Source organism: Pristiophorus japonicus, chromosome 14 (genome assembly GCF_044704955.1).
Source record: "Pristiophorus japonicus isolate sPriJap1 chromosome 14, sPriJap1.hap1, whole genome shotgun sequence".
NCBI classification, from domain to species: domain Eukaryota; kingdom Metazoa; phylum Chordata; class Chondrichthyes; family Pristiophoridae; genus Pristiophorus; species Pristiophorus japonicus.
The window spans coordinates 24996332-25023473 of NC_091990.1; the positions used below are offsets into that span (position 1 = coordinate 24996332).

The 27142-nt window shown below is 45.8% G+C and overlaps 1 pseudogene; it reads right to left on the reverse strand.

The window, feature by feature from the left end:
- Nucleotides 1-311: 311 nt before the first annotated feature.
- Nucleotides 312-23466, reverse strand: LOC139279574 (phosphoserine aminotransferase-like; annotated as a pseudogene).
- Nucleotides 23467-27142: the final 3676 nt, after the last annotated feature.

The following is a 27142-nucleotide window of genomic DNA, read 5'->3' on the forward strand; positions in this document are numbered from 1 at the left end:
GTTATCTGGGCAAACACGGCTGCCAAATTGCACACAGCAAGATGAATCAGCAATTTACCGGTTTTGGTGATCTTGGTTGAGGGATGGATGCTGGCAACTAGAGAATGTCTTTCTTTTCTTCCAATAGTGCAGTGGGATTCTTTATGTCCACATGAGAGGGAAAACGGGGCCTCGGTATAACGCCTCATCCGAAAGACGGCACCTCCGACAGTGCTGCACTCCCTCAGCACTGGGGTTTCAGCCTGAAATTTGTACTCAAGTCCCTTGAATGGGGCTTGAATCCACGACCTTCTGACTAAGAAGTGAGAGCGCTACCCATTGAGCGAGCTGAGAGACTTCTGCTCATGTTCAAGGGTAATCCAACACCCTGAAGAGAACAATTGGACTGTTGGGCATCAGTAACAGCAGGCACCGGACTCTGTGTTCATGTGTTCATTACTCATGTTGCACTGTGTGGGTTCAACCCCCAGTGATGAGCTTGGTGTTTGACTGATTATTGGGTGGAGCTCTGATGATGCAATAACAGCTCAACATGACTGAAATTCTCTGTTCTATTAGTAGATAAGGACCTATACTGGGGTTTGGGGGGTGGGGGGGGTTATAGGAGACTGCTACCTACAGTGGATACAGGACGGTGTACAGGGACGTTCGCGTACACCGGTGGTGGGGGGGAGGGGCAATAGGGGAGCAGTGCCTGCACTGGTGGGGGGGATACAGGGGAGTAGTGCCTATACTAGGAGATATGTTATCTCTCTCTTGTCAGACAGCATGAGATACAACGATTCTGCCCGCACAGAAATGCTGCAAGTTAATATTCAGCACAAAGCCTTCCCTCTGTTACAGAGGTTCATGGGACAGAACTGGACATGTCCCAGCTCATATATTGCACCTTCTGCATATTCACAGTCAAACAGATTGTTGCTCACAAAGGCAATCCCGTGCGCACAATTTCTCAGCCCAGAATGGTATTTTTTCTGCCTCCCTCACTCTGATAGTTGGCTGGGTGACTCCTACCTACACTCTCACCACCCTTTCTTTTTGAACTTTAATTTCTTCTCCTCCTATTTTCTTTCCTCCTCCCCTGAAGCCACTCACTCTCCCGGGGCTATAGATGCAATGGTCACCTGCTGTCCTCCATTACCTTGGCCAAGTGACCATTCATTATGTTTGAGTGTTGGGTCATGCAGAGCATCATGGCCAGATTTGGCCCAGTCCTCACTCCGTACACTTAGGAACATAGGAACAGGAGGAGGCCATTCAGCCCCTCGAGCCTGTTCTGCCATTCAATTAGATCTGTATCGTAACTCCATCTCCCCGCTTTGGTTCCATAACCCTTAACCCTGAGTAAATAAAGAGAAACTGTTTCCAGTGGCTGAAGCGTCAATAACCAGAGGGCACATATTCAAGGTGATTGGCATAAGATTCAATAGCAACCTTCAAAAGGGAATTGGTTAATACTTGAAGGAGAAAAAATTGCAGTGATATGGGGAAAGAGCGGAACTAACTGGACTGCTCTTTGCAAGAGACGGTGCAGGCTCGATGGACCGAATGGATGCCTTCTGTGATATACGAAGCTATGATTCTGTTCTATGAATACCCTTGCCCAACAAAAAACGATTATTCTCAGTTTTGAACTTTTCAGTTAACCCCCAGTCTCAACAGCTTTTTTGGGAAGAGAATTCCAGATTTCCATTACCCTTTGTGTGAAGAATTGCTTCCTGACATCACCCCTGACTGGCCTAGTTTTAATTTAAAAGTTATGCCCCCTTGTTCTGGACTCCCCCCCACCACAGGAAATAGTTTCCCTCTATCTACCCTATCAAATCCTTGAATCATCCTAAAAACCTTAATCAGATCACCCCTTAACCTTCTATACTCAAGGGAATGCAGCCTAGTCTAGGCAATCTGTCCCCATTATGTAACCCTTTTAGCCCCGGTATCATTCTGGTAAATCTGTACTGCATCCGCTTCAAGATCAATATATCCTTCCAGCAGTGCGGCACCCAGAACTGAACACAGTGCTCTAAATGGGGTTTAACCAGAGCTTTCTATAACTGTAACATAACATCCATCACTTTGTATTCCAATCCATTCAAGATTAAGGCTAACATTCCATTAGCCTTTGAAATTGGCCCAAAAACTGCGGTCGGAGGCTTCCTGTGGGTGGATGCCTCCGACTGAATTTTTTTTTACGCAAGTACCTGGTGGTCCCGGAAGAATGTAGACTTGCGGTCCGAGGCCTCCATTCGCTGTGCAGTGCACAGGCTCACGCAGCCCAGGAACATAAGCGCAATCTGGGATCACATGGCCAGGACCACCAATGAACATGGAATATTCTCATTAATAATAATGGAAGCTCCGTTTGTATGAGATTACTATCAATGAGAATACCCCCAAATAAACACAAACACAACACGATAAATTCAAGAAAGATCTCACATATTTAAAATTGAATTTCATTAAATAATTTAGACAAAAATGTATTTTTTTGAATTTTTTTTACATCTTTTATAGGAGTAAAAATAAACTTACCTTAATGGACAAGGTTTTTAATATAATAATTGGTGATAATATTTAATTTTTATAACTTTTAAAACTCTTACACTGGTAAAGGTAGGCTATACACCGGCTTTTACCAGGCTTAAATGTTTGAAGGACATTCGCTGGGCAGGAGTTGCGCAAATAGCCCAAACCTCTGCACGTGAATGTCTTCTCCCAGGGATGCATGTGATCTGTCAAAAGACATTTAGACAGATCGCAAAATGTCGGTTCTCAGCGCATGCGCAGTGCGTGCTGAGAACGGTCATTTGCGAGACCTTTCGGGTGTGCGTGCACACATCATACACACCCGCGAGACCGCAATTTACGGCCCAATATGTTTTGTAACTATCCACTCGATTTATTAATTTCTGTACTTGAATCCCTCAATCTCTCTAATCATCCACAGCTCCGAGCTATTCTCCATTTAGAAAATACTTGGATCTACGAGGGGTTATTTGTCATGCTCAACCAGTGTCCCAGTGGAGATCAGCTAGCTCAACACAGATTCGGGATTGAACCCGCGACCTTCTGGTCTGAATCATTTGAAGTTTACTAAAACAGATAAGTTTATTCGAAAGGTCTGGTAATGTTACTGGACAAATAATCCAGAGAATGCGAACTCCCTGGCAGTTTGAAAAAATCTGGAAATAAAAAGCTGGTATCAGTAAAAGTGACCATGAAGCTGTCGGATAGTGGTAAAAACCCAACTGATTCAGGAATGTCCTGAAGGGAAGGAAACCTGACGCCCTTACCCAGTCTGGCTATCACCAATCCCACACCAACGTGATTGACTCTGAACAGGCTAAGCAAACAACTCAGTTGTAACAAACTGCTACACCATCATCTTCGCAGGGCAATTAACAATGGGAAATGAATACCGGCCTTGCCAGCGACGCCCACATCCCAAGAATGAATTTTTTTAAATAGAGCTTCTTACTTAATACATTTGGGAATTTCAGGCCTGTCTGGATGATCTTGCGCACCAGCGTGAATGAAAAACAAGCCACCAGTAATGTAATCTCCGAGCAACTCAAACTCTCTCCAAGGCCTGCCTAAGTCTCCTCCTTCGGTCCCACAGTGACCCGGTGCATGGACAGACACAACAAGTAACACAATGAGCAGCATTGTTAATCAGTAGACACCATTCACTCAGCCGCTGATATTAACATCCAGAGTCCAATGACGGGCAAAAAGGAAAATCTACTCATTTAATAATGGAACATTTGCAAATTTTCTGCGAACTACAAACAGACAGGTAATTATGTAAACATGGCATAGCCACCTACAGCAACCTGAATGCAGCTCTAACTCACCAAGACCAACCCCATCTTAACCATTTGCTCACCATACTCCTCAACCCCTTGCCTCTCCAGGAGAATATGTCATTAACTCAAGGCCATTCATACTGCCTCTTTCAATGGCCTCCCCATTCCACAACTCTGCTACATTTTGAGTGAAAAGTTCGGGCTGTTTCTCTCGGGAAGGATGGAGACAGGAGTCATTAATGGCAGAAACTTCCTGACCCAACAACTTGGTTGACCCAATGCAGAAAATACTGGAAATCTCAGCGGGTTAGGCAGCATCTGTGGAGAGAAAAACAGAGTTAACGTTTCAGGTCGATGACCATTCGTCAGAACTGGCAAATGTTCGAAAAGAACAGATTCTTAAGTAGCACTGAAAGGGGGGAGGGGAAGAACGAACAAAAGGGAAGCTCTGTGATAGGGTGGAAGGCAGGAGAGCTGAGAGAGACAAAAGGGATGATGGGCCGAATTGAAATGGCAGAAGTTAGAAAAAGGTTAGTCTAGATAGGGTGTGAATGGCGGAATAATGACCATCTGTCATTCGAGACAAAGAGAAAAAAGAACATAATGACCTAGAATTCCCAGTCGAGGTCTTTCCATGGGCGATCGAGTGAAAAAGTTAAAAAAGATGCAAACTTACCTGTTCCTGCTGCGCCCACGAGCAATCCCAGTCCTGAGACCTTCACTCCCTGCACGTCGGAGCGCGTGCACATCAGGACGTCCATAAGCTGGAGCTGGAGTCACACGGCTCTGGATAGCCAATCCAGGTACAGTATTTTCTCATTCATAATAATGGGAACTCCGTAAGTTAGAGAAACAGCCTCCAACACCCAAAACACTAATAAAAAATAGAAAAAATGCACCATATAAATAACTTTAATTTAAATTAATTAAATATGTCATTAAAAAAAATACAATTTTTAAAAAAAATTTTAAATTATGGTTTAAAATAAACTTACCTTAGTGGACAAGGTTTTTAACAATAAAATGTGCTTTAAAAATTTTATTTTATAATGTTTTTGTGTGTTTTAAAACTCGTACACCTGTAAAAGTAGGCTATGCGCCTGCTTTTATCAGATGCAAGAGTTTTCAGGACATCCGCTGGGCAAGATATGGGTAAATCCCGCAATCTTGCCCTTGAAAATGTCCTGGCTGCCGAGATATGGAGGATCTGTCCAGTTGGAGCTTGACAGATCGGAAAATCCAGTTTTCAGCGCATGCGCATTGTACGCTGAAAATCGGCTTTTGCAATGCCTTCCCGGGTCCGTACATACTCTGTACGGACCCGGGGAGGCCTGGATTTCCAGCTCAATATCGGGGGGGGGGGGGGCAAAGGGAACCAAAAATGGACAGAGGTTATCTGAAATTTTTGAACTCAATGTTGAGTCCAGAAGGCTGTTAAGTGCCTAAACGAAAGATGAGGTGCTGTTCCTCGAGCTTGCATTGAGCTTCATTGGAACAGTGTAGGAGGCCAAGGACGGAGATGTCGAAGTGGGAGTGGAGTGGAGAATTAAAGTGACAGGCGGCCGGAACCTCAGGGTCAAGCTTACGGACTGGATGGTGTTGCTCCGCAAAGCGGTCATCCAATCTGCATTTGGTTTCGCCAATGTAGAGGAGACCACATCGTGAGCAGCAAATACAGTATACTAAATTGAAAAAAGTACAAGTAAATCACTGTTTCACCTGGAAGGAGTATTTGGGGCCCTGGATAGTGGGAAGGGAGGAAGTAAAAGGGCAGGTGTTGCATCTCCTGCCTTTGCAATGGAAGGTGCCGTGGGAAGTGGAGGGGCTGCTGGGGGTGACTACGGAATGGACCAGGGTGTCACGGAGGGAGCAGTCCCTTTGGAATGCTGAGAAGAGAGAGGAAGATGTGATTGGTGGTGGGATCACGCTGGAGGTGGCGGAATTGGTGGAGGATGATCCGTTGAATGTGGAGGCTGGTGGGGTGAAAGGTGAGAACAAGGGAACCCTATTGTGGTTCTGGGAGGGAGGGGAAGGGGTGAGAGCAGAGGTGCAGGAAATAGAATGAACACGGTCAAGGGGAACCTTCGGTTGAGGAAAAAGGAAGACATGTCAAAGGCACAAGTGTGAAAGGTGGAGTCGTCAGAGCAGATGGGACTTGGCTGACCTGTTACTGGGCTAGAGTGTTCCTAACGGGCAAAGTTTACAAAAAATAGCTGTGTAACTAAGTTTCAGCCATAGTCAAATTACGAGAAAGGAACATAGAAACAGAAGAAGGCCATTCAGCCCCTCGTACCTATCCTGCAATCAATTAGATCATAGCTGATCTGTATCACAACTCCACCTACCCGCTTTGGTTCCATAACCTTTAACACCCCAACAAAAACCTAGCGATCTCAGTTTTGACATTTTCAATTGACCTCCCAGCCGCAACAGCTTTTTGAGGGAAGAGATTTCCAGATTTCCACTCCCCTTTGTGTGAATGTGATTCTTGCTATCACCCCAGAACAGCCAGCTTTAATTTTAAGAATATGCCCAGTTTTTCTGGATTCCCCACCAGAGAAAATAGTTTCTCTCTATCTACTGTATCAAATTCTTCATCATCTTAAAGAACTAAATTAGATCACTGGTTAATCTTCTACACTCAAGGGGATAGACATGAAATATTGCAAGCAGGCCAACAACATGGAAAGATCAGGAGCACTGCCACCACTCGTTGACATTCAGAATGAGCGTTCTGTGATTCCAACCTCTGTTCGCTCTGGCTCCCAGAACACATGATATTCCGATCCTTTACATTGCTCCATTTGTACCGTGATTCATTCTGATCCCTTCAATCACCACCGTGGGAGTAGACGGATCCCCACCTGGCCTAACCCCAAACACACACCTTTCTCTAGTTTCTCTTCTATCATTCCCTCATGCCCTCCCTGAGCTCATCACGTCCATGAGACATACATCCTGCTCCCTTGACCCTATTCCAAACTGCTGACCACCCAAATTCCTTTCCTGGCCTCCGTGCTAGTTGATATGTTTAATGGTTCCCTCTCCTCTGGTACTGACCACCTCCCCTTCAAAACCGCTGTCATCAATCCCCTCCTAAAAAAAAACAACCTTGACTCCTCTGTCCTTGCAATCTACCACCCCATCTCCTACCTCCTTCTTTTAGGTTCTTGAATATGTTGTCGCCTCCCAAATCAATGCCCATCTTTCCCATAGCTCCAATTTTGAACCTTTCCAATCAGGTTTCCGCCCCTTCCACAGTGCTGAAATGGTCCTATACAAAGTTATAAATGACACCCTATGTGACTGTGACCATGGTACATAATCCCACCGCATCCTTCTCGCCTGGTCTCAACCTTTGGCACAGTTGACCACACCATCCTCTTCCAATGCTCACCTCCATTGTCCAGCTTTGTGGGACTGCCCTCGCCTGATTCCATTCTCATCTAGCCAGTCATAGCCAGGGAACCTCATGCAATGGTTTTTCTTCCCAATCCCACACCGAGACCTCTATCCTTAGCCCCCTTCTATTTCTCATCTATATACTGCCCCTCAGCCTCATCAGAAAACATGACGTCAGATTCCAAATGTATACTGACGGCATCCAGCTCTACTTCACCACCACCTCCACTGCCTTTGATTTGTCAAGCTGCTTATCTGACATCCAGTATTGGGTGAGCAGGAATTTCCTCCAATTAAATATGGGGAAGGCTTAAGCCATGAACTTTGTTCCCTTACACTGATCCCATGAGCATTCCACTTTACCATGAGCTGTGGTTCTGATTCCATGTCTTCGCCATTACCAAGACCACCTACGCCCACCTTCATAAAATCGCCCTTCTCCACCCCTGCATCAGCCCATCTGCTATTGAAACCCTCATCCATGCATCTGTTACCTCTAGATTTGACTATTCCAAATGCTCTCCTACCCGGCCTCCCATCTTCCACCCTCAGTAAACTTGAGCTAATCCAAAACTCTGCTGCCCGTATCCCAACTCGCACTAAGTCCCATTCATCCATCACCTCTGTGCTTCCTAACCTACATTGGCTCCTGGTCCAGCAACACCTTGATGTTAAAGTGGTCATCCTTGTGGTCAAATCCCTCCATGGCCCCACCCCTTCCCTATCCTCCTCCAGCCCTACAATCCTCCGAGATCTCTGCCCTCCTCCAATTCTGGCCTCTTGCAGCAGCCCAATTTTCATTGCTCCACCATTCGCCTCCGTGCCTTTAGCTGCATGGGCCCTGAGCTCTGGAATTCCCTCCCTAAACCGCTTCACCTCTCTTTCCTCATTTAAGACACTTTTTAAAACCTACCTCTTTGACCAAGCTTTTGGTCAGCTGTCCTAATATCTCCTTACATGGTTTGGTGTCAAATGTTGTTTGATAACGTTTCTGTGAAATGCCTTGCGATGTTTTATTACATTGAAAAAGTGCTATATAAATGCAAGTTGTTGTTGTTGGGACACATACCGTTCCATTTACTGCACAGGTCCTGAAGACACTCCAGATGTTTGGGGAGCATGGAGCCTACGCTGGAGACGGCACGGCTAGCAGTGATGGCCAAAAGCTGGGAGGGGGATACACAAGAGGCCAGAGTCCGAGAGACAGAGAGTTGGGGATGATTCGGGGAAAGGGGATGGATTGTGGGCTCGGCTGTGCCTCAGTCAGGAGATGAAGTTTGATTCCCTGTTGCATTGCTTGTATTGATGCGTTTGTTGGTATTTACTGTGACTATTTTTAGAATTTAAATAAAAATTAACACTGCTTGTCCAGAAGTACATGCGTGTCTGGCAGGTTTGCGGGCAGCAGCACTGTTTGTGTCTTTTATGCAAAAAAAAGAGGCAGTTTTTGTTTGTTGAAGGTGAGCACAGCTCCAAGGCAGCGGAACAATCTCCCTCGGTGCTGGGCTCCAGCTATTTATTTTGTCATTGTTTCCGGAGCTTTATGGAAGTTGATATTTGCGTTGGTCTCTGCAGAGACCACATTGCAGCCACTCGATTCACTCACTGATCGCGGGTTTGATTCCAGCATTCACAGCAGACGGCCGCCACGAACCTGCATTGCCATTCAAAATCACAAAGTTTTTTTAAAAATAGAGTAAATAAGGAGAAACTGTTTCCATTGGTAGAAGGGTTGGTAACTAGAGGACACGGATTTAAAATAATTTGCAATAGAACCAACGGCAGAGAATTTTTTTTGAACACATTGAGATGTGATCTGCAATGCACTGTCTGAAAGGCTGGTGGAAACAGATTCAAAGTAACTTTAAAAAAAAACTAGATAATACTTGGAAAGGAAAACAATTGCCTGGCTATGGGGAAAGAGTAGGGTAGTGCAGCTAATTGGATAGCTCTTTTCAAAGAGCTGGCAGATGTACAATGGGCTGAATGGCCTCCTCCAGTGCCGTATGCTTCACTGCGTATGGAAGCTAGCAGGACCTAAGGGACTGAGGCCGGCTTGCCATAGGCCTACTTTGACATACAATAATTCCCAAACCTATTCCACAAAGGATAGCCGTGTTACCTGATGCCTAATAGGTAGAGCTTTTCTGAGCAATTCATTTGTTATAACATTAGCCACTACTGGTAGGATGTTGTTGGTCACAGGTGGGTGAGCAACACTTGTGGACAATTTCCATTGTCCTGATATGTAACTTCACCTCGACCGACAGACAACACAGCACTCCCTCAGGACAGTAGTGTATCATCCACCTGACCCTGACTCAGAGGCAAGAATCATACCCTGGCTGACACCAATAGCAACAGGTCCTAGTAAAAGGAGTTAGAGTTTCCAATTGTGCAATGAAGTGTTTAAGTAGGAAGCATGTGTTTTGAATGACGTAGTTTAAAAAAAAATGTAGTCATGGGATGTGGGTGTCGCTTGCAAGGCTAGTATTTATTGCCCATGATAAGCTACCTTATACAACTGAGTGACTTGCTAAGCCATTGCTGTGGGTCTAGTGACATATAGGCCAGACCAGGCAAGGGCCCAATTTCCTTCCCTAAAAAATACATTAGTGAACTAGAGGGATTTTTACAATCTGGTATTTTCATGGTCACCATTACAGATACTAGCTTTTTAATACCAGATTTATTTAATTAACTGAATTTAAATTTCCCAGCTGTTGTGGTGGGATTTGAATTTATGTCCACAAATCATTAGTCCACACCTCTGGATTAGTAGGCTAGTAACAACCACTATGCCACTGTAACCAAGTTTACTTGCACCAATTACTTGGGATTAATGGTCTTTAGCACCTCTGGTACTTCAAATAATCCACAAATCCAAAGAAACACACTCAGATACCGATGTAATGCCATGCTACACAAGTCAGGTGCCTTACATACAATGACTAACTACAGGCAGCTCCCGAGTGATATTCCTTCATGAAGGAAGTCATGAATTCTGCCAACTTGTTTCTTCCAGCGTCACAGCATTGTAGAGAGAAGCACAGATCCCACCAACTGATCTAGAAACAAGTACAGTTTAGGGGAATTACACAGTCTGTTTTAAGACCATGACTGTGTGCACATTTCCTAATTTATGTAGATTTCTCATGCAAAGGTAATACAAATGGCAGTCAAGCTTTGGAGAGACTCATTATACAAGCCCAAAATATACACAGCAACATGTTAAGCAAGCAGTGAGGGGGAAAGGAATAAGAATGGAAAATGTGTCTTGAATCCTACGCAAAGGTGTGGGGGCATGCATTGAGCAGTAATAGCAGAAATTCATTTTAGTGCAATAACTGAAAGCTTGTTTAAAAACAATTACCCCCACTCCAATAATCATGCAAACAGGATCCTATTTCATAGTGACGCTGAGCCCCAATTGGCTGATATAACTACTTGTAAATGATGATGTCAGCTGAGTGAAGGGGCATTTGACCAGCGTTTTAAGCACCACGTTTTGAGGATAAGAAATAAAATATCGTATATGGTTAAATGCTACATCTAGACACTGTCTTTCTCTCCCTCCCCTCACGCACCAGTAGCTAGAATTACATAGAATGTGCAGCAAAAACAAGTACCAGGCCATTCAGTCCAATTGGTCTATGCTGGTGTTTATGCTCTACACTAGTCTGTGGCCCGTTCAATCCCTCCTGCACTTGGACTTTAGAAGAGTGTTACTGTACTAGGGACACCAGCACACAAGTTATATAATGCCACTGATAATGGGGGCAATTGAGCAGGAGATGGGAATAATTGGAAAGGGGGGGCGGGGAAAGAGAAAGAGAAGTGAAGAGGGAGAAGAATCAGAAATGGTTCCTGTATAATTTACTCTTTTCCTCCCCAACGCCCCTTCAGATTGTTGGACATTCCCATTTCCAGTTTACCTGTGACCCCTTCAATGAAATCATGCCAACTTCAGCTGCTTGATCAAGAAAAGTCTGTTCAAGGACATCATTCCCATCAGGGCCACCAATCCGGAATACTACATACATTCTGCTTCTGCGCTTCACATCAACAGGGCATCTACAGTGTAGAGGTACAGGAAGCAGTACAGGTCATTGTTGCAAATTATTCAGCGCTCTGTGTTCAGGTCAAAAAACAACCAGCCAGCAACAGCTTTGAAATGAACCAACTTACACGTAGAAGTCACTGGAGTCCTCAATCACATCATAGAGCTGCTTCGATTTAGCAATACTGTTTTGTTCCATTGCTTCAACAGCCCCATTGCTCTTTATCCAATCCAAGCACATGATATAAATACTGAAAGAAAGGCATACATCTAATTGGCATGACCCTGCAAGTTACATGATGCAGCTGGGCATCGCACATAATGGAAGTGGCCAACCATAGATTCCCTCCCTTCGTCATTGGGGAGGGAACATGCAGTGTTTGCAGTGGCCACCTTTAGCTTACAAACTGAATCAAATTCCTGTATATGGGTAACACCTCTGCTAAAAGAGAGATGTTCAGTTTGTATGTTAGTAACCCACTATTATTTCATTAACTGGAGATCACAATAGTCTCCGTAAAAGTAAAGAAAGTAGGGTGTTATTTATGAAGCTTGTCAGAGAAAGTTGAAATGTGTGCACTTTTAATTTGTGGTTTTAGCCAGCAGTTCCACCACATCTGGAGGTTACCGAGCCTTGGCAAGGTACACCCACATCAGGAGCTTGGTTTGGAGACCCTGAAACATGGTGATGGGGTTTCTGCACAAACACCTGGGAGATCAGGTCAAAAACCTAAACTGTAATGGGTACATTCCATTAGGAAGATGTACATCAACTATATGGCCAACCCAAATGTTCCATCACTAAAGAAGAGAGAGATCCAGTTCCAGTACATGCTCCATGTGGTGATGCTACATGAATAGGGTCTTGCACATTTGAGGTTCAACCAAAAAGCTCAAGAATTCACGATCAGACTCCTCAAAACTACTAGAGCACTGTACCAACCTGTAACATGGGGGAGTATTGTAAAGGCTGTCTGCCTGTAGTTTATAGTCAAACACAATCGGACATTCACTGAGCGCAAATCCCAGGAGATCTTCTCGGATGAGTACTACCGTCACTCCTGCACAACCAAGGTTTTTCTGGGTGGTGGCAAATATCACACCGAACTTCAGAGAAGAGAGTGGCAGCAGAAAGAGGAAAACACAAAAGATTAGTGCGACACTTTGCTGATGTAAAATTTTATTCCAACTATTGTATAAAAGGCAAGAACAATTCATCCCAAATTTCCACCTTCCAGCACTGTTAAAGGGTCTCCACTAAAAAAGGGAGAAAGTCTCAGTGGGCTCTGCTATTTAAAAATCAGACCTACCCTGGAGACATCAGAGGGCTTAGAAAGGAAGTTGGATGGCATATCGGAGATCAGAACAGTTTCCTTGGCATCTGGGATGAAGTGGAACTCCACCCCATTGATGGAATCATTAGCACAATAATAGAGGTAGGAGGAGTCAGGACTGAGATCCAACCATTGGGATCAGGGATCTCTACAAGAGAAAGATGGGATAAAACTTTAGAATTCTAAGACAGCACCTCGAAAATCCCCAACACCTAGAAGGACAAGGGCAGCAGGTGCATGGGAACAGCAACACCTCCAATGTCACACCATTCCAGCTTGGAAATAAAGCACCATTTCTTCATCATTGCAGGGTCAAAATCCTGGAACTTCCTATCCAACAGCACTGCGGGAGCACCTTCACTACATCGACTGCAGCTGTTCAAAGCGGCGGTTCACCACCAGGTCCTCAAGGGAAACTATGGATAGGCAATGAATAACAGCCTCGCCAGTGATGCCCACATCCCTACAAATCATTCATTATTAAAATCAGACTTCACCCAACATGGAGCATTTACCAGATCCCTAGAATCCGAGTAGGTGGAAAGAGGGGACTTTTACTGGTGGGATGTTGAGCTTTTGGCAGCTGGTATACTTCTTTTACTGGTTCCACTATTAGCTTGGTGATCCAATACACACCCAGACCAGAGTGTACCTTCCACACACCACACAAACGGAGGGCAGTCGCACCCATCCGTCTATGGAAAGCCCAACAGCTGTAAGCAGCTCAACCCCACAATGCTGGAGGGGGAGCAATTCTCTCTCCCTCCCCCACATTTCTGGATTCAAACCGCCCGCTTCAGGGCTCAATATCAATCCCAATAAAACCTTACTTGTGTAAGTGTCCTGTTCAGGATGGATAATCTTCACTTTTCCCAACTTCTCAGCCTCTTTGGCTGCCTTAGTAGACCAGGCCCCGGTGACCACAAAGTCCACACATTTGGTTTCTTTCAGTCCGATGAGGTTGAAGGGGATGGCACTGAACTGGCCACTCCCACCACCCTGCAAAAACAGTATCGTGTAGTTCTCTGGGATCTTCCTGTGGAAAATTGTTAGATTGTCAAGCGGACCGGACAATATTCAGCAAGAAGACTGAAGCAGTTAGTTTACAAACTTCAAAAAAAAAGAGTTGGAGTTTCACACTAGACTGGTCGGAGAGAAGTAAAACATGACCAACAAACCAGGCCAGCAAGCCAGATTCTCACCCACAGCACTAGTACTGAGTGCTTTCACTGCTTGAAGAAATCCCACTCATTCCACCCAAACTTCAAGACATTGAGAAGGCGGGTCCTCCCCCTACTTTCCAGACTTATCTAAACACGAGAGATGTCCACTTGCTACTGATTTTGATGGGGGGGGGGGGGGAATTGGGGAATGGGGGGAAAAAAAGCAGATTCTCCCTATTCTCGAACACGGGCATCACTGGATAGTGAGCAGGAGTCCTGGGTGATTTTCCCTTTACCACCCGAGGAGCAAGGAGGTCAATTGCAGCATCCCCATCAGCCAAAATATTACAGACCAGAACTGTGCACGATGCCTGCCGGTACACCTGAAGCCTTCTGCAGCCAGTGGGCACCACATGGGACTGGAATGCATTGTCCAGAGGAAATATTATTCATAGTTAAGTTTGTTATGTCTTTATGATTTGGGTTTTATTAGTTGTGTCCCTAAACGGGGCACTTGTGTCCAATGTCACTGAGGCAACCCTTAAGGGTTCAATTAAAAGAGGCAGACCAGAGCTGTAATAGGAGACCATCTGGGCCTGTGAAAATCATCTATGGCTTATTGATCATTACAGTATTTAACAAGCATTGGAGAAGAGGAAGGGGACACATCAGTATTGATAATAGATTCATTAAGCACTCGCAGCCTATGGGGGTACCTTCAGCATGCAGACTGCTCACCACCACCTCCTCAAGGGATTACACAAGATGTATGGCACAGAAACAGTTAATTCGGCCCAACCAGTCCATGTCGGAGTTTATGCTCCACTCGAATCGCCTCCCGTCTATTCTCAGCTAAATCTATCAGCATAACGCTCTATTCCCTTCTCCCTCATTTGCTTGTCTAGCCTCCCATTAAATGCATCTATACAATTCGCTTCAACCACTCCCTGTGGTAGTGGGTTCTTTGGGAAAATAATTTTCTTCTGAATTCCCTATTGGATTTCTTGGTGACTATTTTATATTCATGGCCTCTAGTTATGCTCTTCCCCACAAGTGGAAACATTCTCTGTATCCACTATCAAAACCTCAATTTTAAAGACCTCTATTAGGCTACCCGTCCGCCTTCTTTCTCCAACCACCGCCCTCCCCCCACCCAAAGAGAAAAGATCCAGCCTATTTATCCTTTCCTGATGTGTATACCCTGGCATTTCTGGTATCATCCTTGTAAATCTTCTTTGCATCCGCTCCAGTGCCTTTATATCTTTTTTATAATATGGCGACCAGAACTGTATGCAGTTGGCTTTGCTAAACTGCCTTGCAACTTTTAGCAATGTGCATTTGTATTCCGAGATCCCTGTTCCTCTATCCCACCGAGACTCGGACCCTCCAAGTAACGTGACCTCTATTCTTCCTACCAAAATGTAATTCCTCACATCAGTGTTGAACTTGATTTGCCAATTGTATGCCCATTCTGCAAGTTTATTAATGTCTTCCGGTAATTTATTAGTATTGACTATCGCCCCCAATTTGATGTCTCCCACAAATTTACAAAGTGTGTTTTTGATTTTAAATTATTAATATAAATGGTGAACAGTGGTCACAGCACTGATCCTTGTGGAACACCACTACCCACCTTCTGTCACTGAAGATGTCCTGCTCTGCTTTCGGTCTTGAAGCCAGCTAGCCATCCATTCTGCTACTTGTCCCCCGATTCCACATTCTCTGAACTTGTTCATCACTCTATTATGGGGTACCTTATTGAAGGCCTTTTGAAAATCTAGTTAAATTCCATCTACTGCATCATCTCTACTCTCTCTGTTACCTCTTCAAAAAAATTCAATGAGGTTTGTAAAGTCCTGTCCCCTCAGTACAGATGCACACGAGGAATGTAGTGAAGTCAAGGTCACTCTGGCCCTGCACCTTTATTTCACAGCTCTGGAATGCTGCACTTGCCTGACCTGTCCTTATATACTTGTCTCTTGCAAGTGCACACCTGGTGGTAAGGCATGCTGGTGGTTACAGGTCATATCTTATTACAGTCATGTATAGCATGTTAGGACACAGTTATATATAATAATGTAAGACACATGACTTCACCCTCCCCCAAGGTCTTATTGTCTTTATAGGTTCAGCCTCTCAGGTGGTCTACGCTAAGCTCTTGTGGATCAGTTGTTTGCCTTGGTGTCTGTTTTTCTTTGGGTGTGGTTGCTGGTATCTCGCCTGGGCTGTCTGTTTCGATTGGTGTGATTGTTGTTGACTCGCCTGGGCTGTCTGTTGGGATTGCTCTTTCCTCAGGTTGTTCCCTCTGTTTGTCCACCAGGTGTGGTGCGAGTTCCACATTGTAGTCTGCCTCTGGTTCCGCAGTGTTGTTGGTAAATCTGCTTTTGACTTGGTCTACATGCCTCCGGCAGCTTTTGCCATTGTCCATTTGTACTACCAGTAGCCTGTTTCCTTCCTTGCCCGTTACTGTCCCTGCAAGCCATTTGGGACCCCTGCCATAGTTTAGTACAAACACTTTGTCCCCTATCTCATTCCATCTCCCCCTCGAATTTCTGTCATGGTGCTCAGTCAGCTTACGGCGCTTTGCCTCAACGATTTCGTGCATGTCTGGGAGGATTAATGAGAGCCTTGTTTTTAAAGTCCTTTTCATCAACAGTTGCGCGGGGGGATCCCAGTCAGTGAGTGCAGATGAGATCTGTATGCCAGCAGCAGTCGCGACAGGCAACCCTGCAGTGTGGGACCTTGGATTTTAAGCATGCCTTGTTTAATGATTTGCACTGCTCTCTCCACCTGGCCATTGGAGGCCGGCTTGAACAGTGCCGTCTTGACATGATTTGTGCCATGGTCAATTATAAAGTCTTGGAATTCTGCACTGGTGAAGCACGGACCATTGTCACTGACCAATGTGTCAGGGATTCCGTGCGTTGCAAACATGGTTGCGAGGCTCTCCACAGTGGTGGAGGTTGTGCTCGACTTTAAAATGGTGCATTCGATCCACTTTGAAAACGCATCTACAACTACGAGGAACATTTTGCCCATGAATGAGCCCACATAGTCTACGTGCACCCGCGACCACGGTTTGGTAGGCCAGGGCCAGGGGCTCAGTGGAGCCTCCCTGGGGGCATTGCTGAGTTGGGCACAAATGGTGCACCTTCGGACGCAGAGCTCCAAGTCCGCGTCAATACCAGGCCACCAGACGTGGGATCTGGCTATGGTCTTCATGAAAACGATCCCCGGGTGCTCGCGGTGGAGCTCCCGGATAAATGCCTCTCTGCCTCGCAGAGGCATGACTACTCGGCTGCCCCACATCAGGCAGTCTGCTTGTAGTGATAGCTCATGCATGCACCTGTGAAAGGGTTTTAATTCCTCGGGGCAGGCATCGCGAGCCTCTGTCCAGTCACCAGTTAGGACACATCTTTTTATTAAGGATAACGTGGGGTCGCTGGCCGTCCAGGCTCTGATTTGGCGAGCCGTCATGGGCAAACCTGTGGACTCAAAGGCATTGATTGCCATGACTATCTCACAGTCCTGTTCATCAGACCCTTCCGTGGTCGCCAGGGGTAGCCTGCTGAATACGTCGGCACAGTTGTCTGTGCCTGGTCTGTGCCTTATTGTGTAGTCGTAGGACGCCAGCATGAGTGCCCACCGTTGAATTCGCGCCGAGGCGTTGGCGTTTATTGCCTTGCTCTCGGACAGGAGGGACGTGAGGGGCTTGTGGTCGGTTTCTAACGCGAACTTGGCCCCGAAAAGGTATCGGTGCATCTTTTTGACACCGTACACGCATGCGAGCGCCTCCTTCTCTACCATTCCGTACCCGCGCTCCGTCCGCGAAAGTGACCTGGAGGCATAAGCTATGGGTTGTAATTTGCCCGCACTATTGACATGTTGCAAAATGTACCCGACCCCATATACTGCCGCATCGCATGTGAGAACTAGCTTTTTACCTAGGTCAAAGAAAGTCAAAACACTGTTGGAACACAGAAGGTTGCGTGCCTTATTGAAGGCGCGTTCCTGGGCGTCCCCCCAAAACCAATCGCACCCCTTCCTGAGTAGCACGTGGAGAGGCTCCAGCAGCGTGCTTAAGTTCTGCATAAAGTTCCCAAAGTAATTGAGTAGCCCGAGAATGGCGTGCAGTTCTGAGACATTCCGGGGCCTGGGTGCCAGGCGGATTGCTTCTGTTTTGGACTCTGTTGGGTGGATTCCATCAGCGGCAATCCTTCTGCCCAAAAATTCAACCTCGGGTGCGAGAAACAGGCACTTGGATTTCTTGACTCGTAGGCCTACCCGATCCAACCGCTTTAGTACTTCCTCCAAATTACGGAGATGGGAGTCGGTGTCCCTGCCCGTGATGAGTATGTCGTCTTGAAATACAACCGTCCCTGGGATGGACTTGAGCAGACTCTCCATGTTGCGCTGGAATATGGCAGCTGCCGACCTGATGCCGAATGGGCATCGATTGTACATGAAAACATAGAAACATAGAAACATAGAAAAGGCCTCGATGTGTGTTGATGGTGGTGAGTAGCTTGGATTCCTCGGTCAATTCTTGCGTCATATACGCAGATGTGAGGTCTAATTTTGAAAAAAGTTTACCTCCAGCCAATGTGGCAAATAAGTCCTCCGCTCTGGGCAGCAGGTACTGGTTCTGTAGAGAGGCTCTGTTTATGGTAGATTTGTAGTCCCCACAGATTCGTACGGATCCATCAGGCTTCATGACTGGGACGATGGGACTTGTCCAGTCGCTAAATTCCACAGGTGATATAATGTCTTCCCGCAGAAGTCTGTCTAGTTCGTGTTCAATCTTTTCCCTCATCACATAGGGTACAGCTCTGGCCTTGTGATGGACCGGTCTAGCATCCTGTGTGATGTAGATTTTGACTTTGGCCCCTTTGAAAGTGCCCACACCTGGCTGAAAGAGATGTTCAAATCACTTTATAACTGTTGAGCAGGAGGTCCGTTCCTCTAATGATATGGCATGGGCATCATCCCATTTCCAGTTTAGTTTTGCCAGCCAGCTTCTCCCCAGCAGTGCTGGGGGTCTCCGGGGACAATCCACAGGGGAAGTCGGTTCACTGTCCCTTTGTGTGTGACAGAGAGCATGGCGCTGCCGAGGACTGATACGATTTCTTTGGTATAGGTCCTTAGTGTGGTGTTGACCCTTGTGAGTTTTGGTCTGTCTCTTTTATGCGGCCGCAGTTGTTCAAATTGTTGAGCACCCATGAGAGATTGACTCACTCCCGTATCCAGCTCCATGTTGACAGATATCCCGTTGAGTAGGACCCTCATCATTATAGGAGGCGTCCTGTTGTAGGAGCAGCAGCATTGATCATGTTGACCCGCTGTACATCGGTATCCCGGGTACTGTCCCCACTATCTTCTGGTCCGCTTTCCGACCCATCCGATTCGTATACCAGCCGAGCTGCCGTTTTTTTGCACATGCGGGCCAAATGCCCTGTATATTCACAATTTCTGCAAACAGCCTGCTGAAATCGACATCCTCTTGACGAGTGCCCACCCCCACACCTCCAGCACAGACCTGTTCTATTGTTTAAAGTGTTCCCAAAGAATGAGCTGCATCTGGCTGATCTCTCTTGAGCTTCTCTCAGTTTGTAGTTGATTGCTCGCATTGTGGGTTGATGAGGTGTGAATGGCCGTTCCTGTGGCCCTTGATGGCTTCTGCCTGCTGTCGAGAACCTGTTCACCCGTTTTGTCTGTGTGTGGGGGTAGCAGCTTGTTTAGTGCTGTGAACTTCTTGTTCCAATATTTCGTTAGTTGTCGTACCTGCATTGTAAATCAACCTCGTTTCTTCTTCCCCTACCAAGAATGTCTGTGCAACCAGTGCTGCTGCCTCTAAGGTCAGGTTCTTGGTCTCTATGAGCTTTATGACAAGGTTGGTCAAGCAAGACTTTCCCTTTTGAAATCCATGCTGACTGGTCATTATATTTTTGGTTTCTCGATGTTCTTCTATTTTCTCCTTTAGTAGGGACTCCATTGTTTTGTCTACCACCAATGTTAATCTGACTGGTCTATAACTCCTTGGATGTGTTCTATCCCCCTTAAAAATATAGATATTGCACTAGCTATCTGCCAGTCCTCTGGCACTACACCTTTTTCTAAAATTATTCAATATGTATTTTAATGCCTCGGCTATCGCTTCCCTAGATTATTTTCAAATGCGTGGAGGCAATCTATCTGGACCAGGGGTGTTATCCTCTTGAGTTTGATTAGTTTATTTAATATATCTCCTCTTTTTATTTTAAATGTACTTATCTCATTATCCAATGTCATGTCCACCTGTTCTATCTCCCTGGTAAATACTGAAGCAAAATAACTCTAAAAATATTTCTGCCATCTCTTTCATAACCTGTGGTATTATCCTGACAATCCCTTAATGGTCCTATTCCCATCCTAACTTTCCCCTTCCTTGTTTTTATTGATGTGCCAGCAAATATTTCACTATTTTGTTTTATGTTCCTTGATAATTTAATTTCATAGTTCCTCTTTGCCTTCCGAATTGTTTTTTTGACCTCTCCTAATCTTCATATTCTCCCTTATCATGCACTCCCTGCTGTCTATGTACTTAAATGTAGGCCTATTTCCTTACCCTCAATTGTTCCCTTATATCTTTATTCATCCATGGAGTCTCATTCGTGTTTAGTTTGTATTTTCCTTTCAGCCGAATATATTGTTCCTGCACTCTGCTGAAGACCTTTGTAAAATGTTTCCCATTGCTGTTCTACATCTTTGACTGCCAATATTGTTGCCCATTTTATTTCCCCAAGTTCTATTCTTAACCCCTCAAAAATCAGTTTTTCTCCAATCGATTACCCTGGTTTTTGTCCTTCTTTTGTCCTACTTGTGTCCTTCTCAATTATCATCTTAAAGCACATTATAATATGGTCACTATTGCCCAGATGTTCCCCTACTTTTACTTCTCTTGTCTGCTCTGGTTCATTCACTATTACTAGATCCAATAGAGAATCCTACCTTGTTGGGCTTTTTACATATTGGGTTAGAAAGGAATCCTGCAGACATTGTAGGAACTCAATTCTTTTGTCCCCTTTACCTACCTCTTCTGTCCAATTAATATCAGGGTAGCTGAAATCCCCCATGATTATTATTCCATTTAAAAAAAACTCATTTCCCCAATTTGTCTGCATATTTCTTCCTCCACCTCCCTTCCACTATTAAGTGGTCTGTAGACTACACCTATTAGGTGTGATTGATCCTTTATTCTTTTATCTCTATCCATATGGATTCTATTTTTGTCTTGCTGATAGCAGTCACTTTTTTCTACTGCCATTATGTTATCCCAAATAATTACAGCTACTTTATCTCCCCTTTTCTAAATATGTTATATACTGTAATGTTCAATTCCCAGTCCAGATTTTTCTGTAGTCATGTCTCAGTAATCCCTACTATGACTGGTTCCTCGCAACACATGATTGTAATAAAACCAGGGAGCTGGAGGCAGACAGTGTACATTGCTGTACAGACAGTTTGACTCATTTTTAATAGGTTTTCCTCTCACTTTATGTTTAACCATCTTTTTAGACTCCTATTCTATAACTATTTATTCCCTTGCCATTAATGTCCTCCCTTACTATATTCTTTGCTCTTTTCCAGTTTTGTTTATATTTAGGCTGGTTACATTTCTTGTAGATTCCACCACCCCCGCCCCGCCCCATCTTACTAGTTTAAAGCCTTTGCCACCTCCTTATTTACCCTTTCTGCAAAGACACAGATCCCATCCCAGTTCAGGTGGAGCCCATCCCATTAGTACAGCTCCTTCCTGTCCCAGAACTGGTGTCCCGGTGTCCCATGAAAAGGAACCCCTCTTTCCCACACCAACCCTTTAGCCACACATTACAATTCTACTGATCTGTCCACTTCTATGCCAATTTGCACATGGCTCAGGCAATGATCCTCAAGGTCCAGCTTTTTAAATTTAGAGCTTAACCTCTGATACTCTTTCAGGAATGTCTTCTCATTGTTCCTACTTATGTCATTTGTTCCAGCATGGACCATGACAACTGGATTTACCCACCCCCCCCCTTTCCAAGTTCCTCTCTAGCCGCCGTGAGATATCCCTTACCTTGGCAACATACCCTTCAGGGGATGCTATCTATCCCCCTAATTAGAGTTCCCAATCACTACCACCATTTCTATTCTGCTCTTCTCCCCTAGACAACCTTCTGAGCCATGGTCTATATTGTGGCTGTCTTCCCTGCAGTCTTTCTCCTTGTCTTTACAGTCAGCAAATACACCATACTTGTTGGACAGGACCAGTGTCTGCAGGACCTCCTTCTCAGCCGCTCCTAAATCCCCGCTACCCAACAGTCACACCCTCGGTCCTGAGCCTTGTGCTTTCCTCTGGTGCAACTCTATTCTGGATAAAGTGGTCCAGAAATTCCTCCCCCTCCCTTATGTGTCAGGGCACTCCAGCTCAATGACTCTGATCCGGACAGATTCGAGGTGGAGACATCTCCTGCAGATGTGTTTGTTCGGGACAGACTCACTGTCCAAAAACTTCAGCCCAGACACAACCTACTCTGCAATAGATTTTGTGCTAGAGTCCCTGGAGTGGGACTTAAACCCACAATCTTCGGACTCTGAGGCAAGTGTGCTACCCACTGAGCCACATCTGATATCTTAGTCTAACACACACACACAACCTGCTCTGCAATTAGTCTAGCAATTAGGGATGGGCAATAAATACTGGCCTTGCCAGCGACACCCGCATGCCAGGAACGAATTTAAAAAACGTACATTAGAATGGGGGTTGTCAGTAATTTCACAACTTACAACCAAGGGCATGAAGTCAGTTTAATTGAATGGGACCAATTATTAGCACAGGTTGGCCAGTTTATGGGTAGCTGGTTTGGCCTGGATCGGCCCGTTGAATTATTCCAGTCATACTTTGAACCGGACAGCGATTACTCACAGATCACTCAAATGGACTTTGGTCGCGTCCAGGATTTCAGTGAACTCTGGCGATTTGTGGCGCATCTCTGTTCAATGAATAATACACAGGTTAAACAGACAGAGACACATCCAACGGCAAAGGATAATGTGCGGAATCATTGGAGACTGACCCAGAACACCGACCCCAAGTCCACGGTAGTCCAGCAGGTCCTTCTGAGCTGGAGCCAACACCTGGGGGGAAACATGGTGACATTCCATCGGTTAGTACAGACCCGGAGAGTCCGCGGGACTGAAGCCCACCTCGGGGCTACACCCCACTTTATCAACCCAGATGTTCAGCTCAGCGAGGGGGGAGGCTGGACTTCATCTAAATTAAAGCCTTCGTTTATTTAAAATGTAAATTAGTTAAATACAATTGCATCTAGTTTCTTCAGTTTGAATATCCTGCTGTGCCCAGATTCTCATGTCTAAAGTTACATTTAAGCCTTAAAACCGACAACAGACACTTCATGCATTGGTGCCGGAGACCTGCGGGACCAGTCCAGCGCAGCGCAGCCCAGCCCAGCGAGTTCAATGCAACCCAGACTTGTACCAGGAGGGTGACTGCAAAGCAGTTAGTACTGCACTGGGCGGGCCGGCCGGCCGGCCAGGTAATTGCAAACAGCATTTAAAATAAACACACAACCCCACTCCATTTACAAACTCGTTCATTCACCGACGGCGAGCTTGGAACAACCAGAGGAGAAATTGACCACGACTTTCCTGTTCTCCATCATTGCACGAGGGGCAGAACTGTTAAATACTGACACCCAGCCACTCTCATTGGCTGTTCGCGCAGGGTGCTGGTATTTATCTCATCAAGGATTGGTTAGAATCTACTTCCATAGCGCCCCCCTGTGGTTAGCAGCAGCACTGCTACTCCCCTTCAACCAAAGAGGCTGAATAGCCTCATTTTGGCATCATCATCATCATAGGCAGTCCCTCGGAATCGAGGAAGACTTGCTTCCACTCCCAAAGTGAGTTCTTTGGTGGCTGAACAGTTCGATACGAGAACCACAGACCCCGTCACAGATGGGACAGACATTCGTCGAGGGAAGGGATCGGTGGGGCTGGTTTGCCGCATGCTCCTTCCGCTGGCTGCGCTTGGCCTCTTCACGCTTTTTGCATTGAGACTCAAAGAGCTCAACGCCCTCCCAGATGCACTTTCTCCACCTCGGGCGGTCTTCGGCCAGGGTCTCGCACTTTACCAGGAAGGCTTTGAGGGTGTCCTTATAACGTTTCCACTGTCCTCTTTTGGCTCGTTTACCACGAAGGAGCTCCGCATAAAGCATTTGCTTAGGGAGTCTCGTATCTGGCATGCGACCTATGTGGCCTGCCCAGCGAAGCTGATCAAGTGTGGTCAGTGCTTCAATACTGGGGTTGTTAGCCTGGTCGAGGACACTGATGTTGGTCTGCCTGTCCTCCCAGGGGATTTGCAGGATCTTGCAGAGACATCGTTGGTGATATATCTCCAGCGACTTGAGGTGCCTTCTATACATCGTCCATGCCTCAGATCCACACAGGAGGGTGGGCATTACTACAGCCCTATAGACCATGAGCTTGGTGGTAGATTTGAGGGCCTGGTCTTCGAACATTTTGTACTATATGATTCTATGATTATGGGAGTTTGCTGTACCTCAGGGACTGTGCCTGGATTGCCTTAGACCTTCTTCCATTGCTTTGAAATGCAACATTTCCCAAACCTATTCTGCAAAGGAACGAGGGTAATCCATTGTTCTGATAATTTCTATTGTCCTGATATTTAACTCCATATCTCGCCTCTCCCCATTCAGTCGATTTTGTCATTTTATTCCACAGTTTCCCTATATTTATTCCCGTATTTATTCTATGAAAATGAATAGTGATGCAGGGTTAGTGGTGGCCCTGTGCTGTGCAGCTGTAACCAAACCCATGACCCACGTTCCTGGGCCAAAGTACATTTCTTCACCACTTCTGGGTTTTATGGTGGCCTTCAACTTCGCCACTTTTTTTTCTGCACTCCTCCTGGATTTTCATTCCCATGGAAATACTTCCAGCAGTGAGTCCTCAGGTACTCTACCCTCCAAATAGCTTCAGGACTTCACTCACCCACCTCACCTGTCTCCGAACTTTGACAACAATTTGTTAACTCCATGCCGACTCCACCCTACCTACATCCTCCATCGGTGGCAGTGCCTTCAGCTGCCTGGACCCTAAGCTCTGGAATACCCTCCCTAAACCTCTCTGCCTCTCTGTCTCTCTTTCCTCCTTTAAGAGGCTCCGTAAAACCTACCTATTTGACCAAGCATTTGGTCATCTGCCCTAATATCTCGTTATGTGGCTCCATGTCAAATTTTGTTTTTATCCCATCACAGGACCTCTGACTTTAATTCTGGACTCCCTCCTATTGTATCCTCTCTATTCCCAGTTTACTACCAGGATATATGTAACCTAATAATTGTAACATAACCAGGCCTATGTAACTTGAGTTTTCCTTGTATCTTGTGTGCATTCTGGCTGCTGCTTCGGACCCGAGCCCATCACTTCTATTTCCACTTTTTTCTCCCCATTTTTAAATTCTTTTCTCTTTATCTCTCCTTGACTCCTCTCTCCTGTTGGCATGCTCCCGAGTGACTTCTCATTCTCGGTGATTTCAACATCCATCTCAATTCATCATGCTCTCTCTCCTCTGAGTGAAGCAATGCCTTGATTTTAAAATTATCATGCTTGTTTTTAAATCCCACCATGGCCTCGTCCTTCGCTATATCTGTAACCTCCTCCAGCCCTACAATCCTCTGAGGTATCTGCACTCCTCCAATTCTAGCCTCTTGAGCGTCCCTGATTTTAATCGCTCCACCATCAGTGGTCATGCCTTCAGCTGCCTGGGCCCTAAGCTCTGGAACTCCCTCCCTAAACCGCTCTGCCTCTCTTTCCTCCTTTAAGACGCTCCTTAAAACCTACTGTTGTGCATTTGTAAAGCGTGCACCCCCATGTTCCGCCACCAGGGAGCGCATCCCCTGAAGTCCCAAGGGATCCCAGCATCCCTTGGGAGCACTGTATAAAAGCCAGCCCCTAAGGCCTGTTCCTCACTCTCGAGTGTCTTAATAAAGACTGAGGTCACTGTTACTTTAACCTCCCTGTGTGCAGTCTCATCTGTGTTAGGAACACAATACCTACCCCTTTGAACAAGCATTTGGTCATCTGCCCAAATATCTCCTTACGTAGCTCGGTGTCAAGTTTTGTTTGATCACATTGCTGTGAAGTGTCTTGGGATGCTTTACTAACTTAAAGGTGCTATATAAATGCAAGTTGTTGTTGTTAGGACACATACCGTTCCATTTACTGCACAGGTTCTGAAGTCACTCCAGATGTTTGAGGAGCATGGGGCCTACGCTGCAGAGGCATGGCTGGCAGTGATGGGGCAAAAGCTGGGAGGGGGATGTAGAAGAAGCCAGAGTCCGAGAGATGGAAAGTTGGGGATGATTTGGGCAAAGGGGATGGACTGTGGGCTCGGCTGTGCCCAGTCAGATGAAGTTTGATTCCCTGTTGCATTGCTTGTATTGATACATTTGTTGGTATTTACTGTGACTAGTTTTAGAATTTAAATAAAAATTGACACTGCTTGTCCAGAAGTACATGCGTGTCTGGCAGGTTTGCAGGTGCAGCACTGTTTGTGTCTTTTATGCAAAAAAAGAGGCAGTTTTTGTTTGTTGAAGGTGAGCACAGCTCCAAGGCAGCGGAACAATCTCCCCCAGTGTTGGGCTCCAACTATTTATTTTGTAATTGCTTCTGCAGCTCTATGGATGTTGATATTTGCATGGGTCTCTGCAGAGGCTAGATTACATCTATTTGATTCAACAACAACATCGCAGTGAAATTCGGCACCTTAGCACCAGTCGTTATTAATATGTCCTTATTATACAGTACAACTGCACATGAGGCCCATACTTGAGAGAAGGTCACTCTGTGACCAGTAACCTTTATTAGCCAGCACTGAAGTGGAGAAGGTGGGTGGAGCTTCCCCTTTTATACCTGAAAGTCCAGGTTAGGAGTGTCTCCCACAAATTCACCACCTAGTGGTCAGTGTTCTCACGGTGTACAACTTAGGTCAGTTTATACATGGATTGCAATGATAGTTGAATACATGACATCACCTCCCCCCCAAAGTCTTATTGGGATCACAGGTTAAGTCTCCCTGGTGGTTTACGCTCCCTTGTAGAGTGCCTGAGTTGGGGCTCCGGTTGTTGGGCGTTGGCCTGAGTGTCTGCTGTTTGCGGTGCCTCAGGCCTGTCCGGACTGCCCACAGTGACTGGGCTCTCCTCCACTTGGTTCCGGTGTTCGGTCACCTGTGGTGGAGTGAACTGTACATCGTGTTCTTCCTCTGCTTCTTCTATGGGGTTGCTGAACCTCCTTTTTGTTTAATCCACGTGTTTG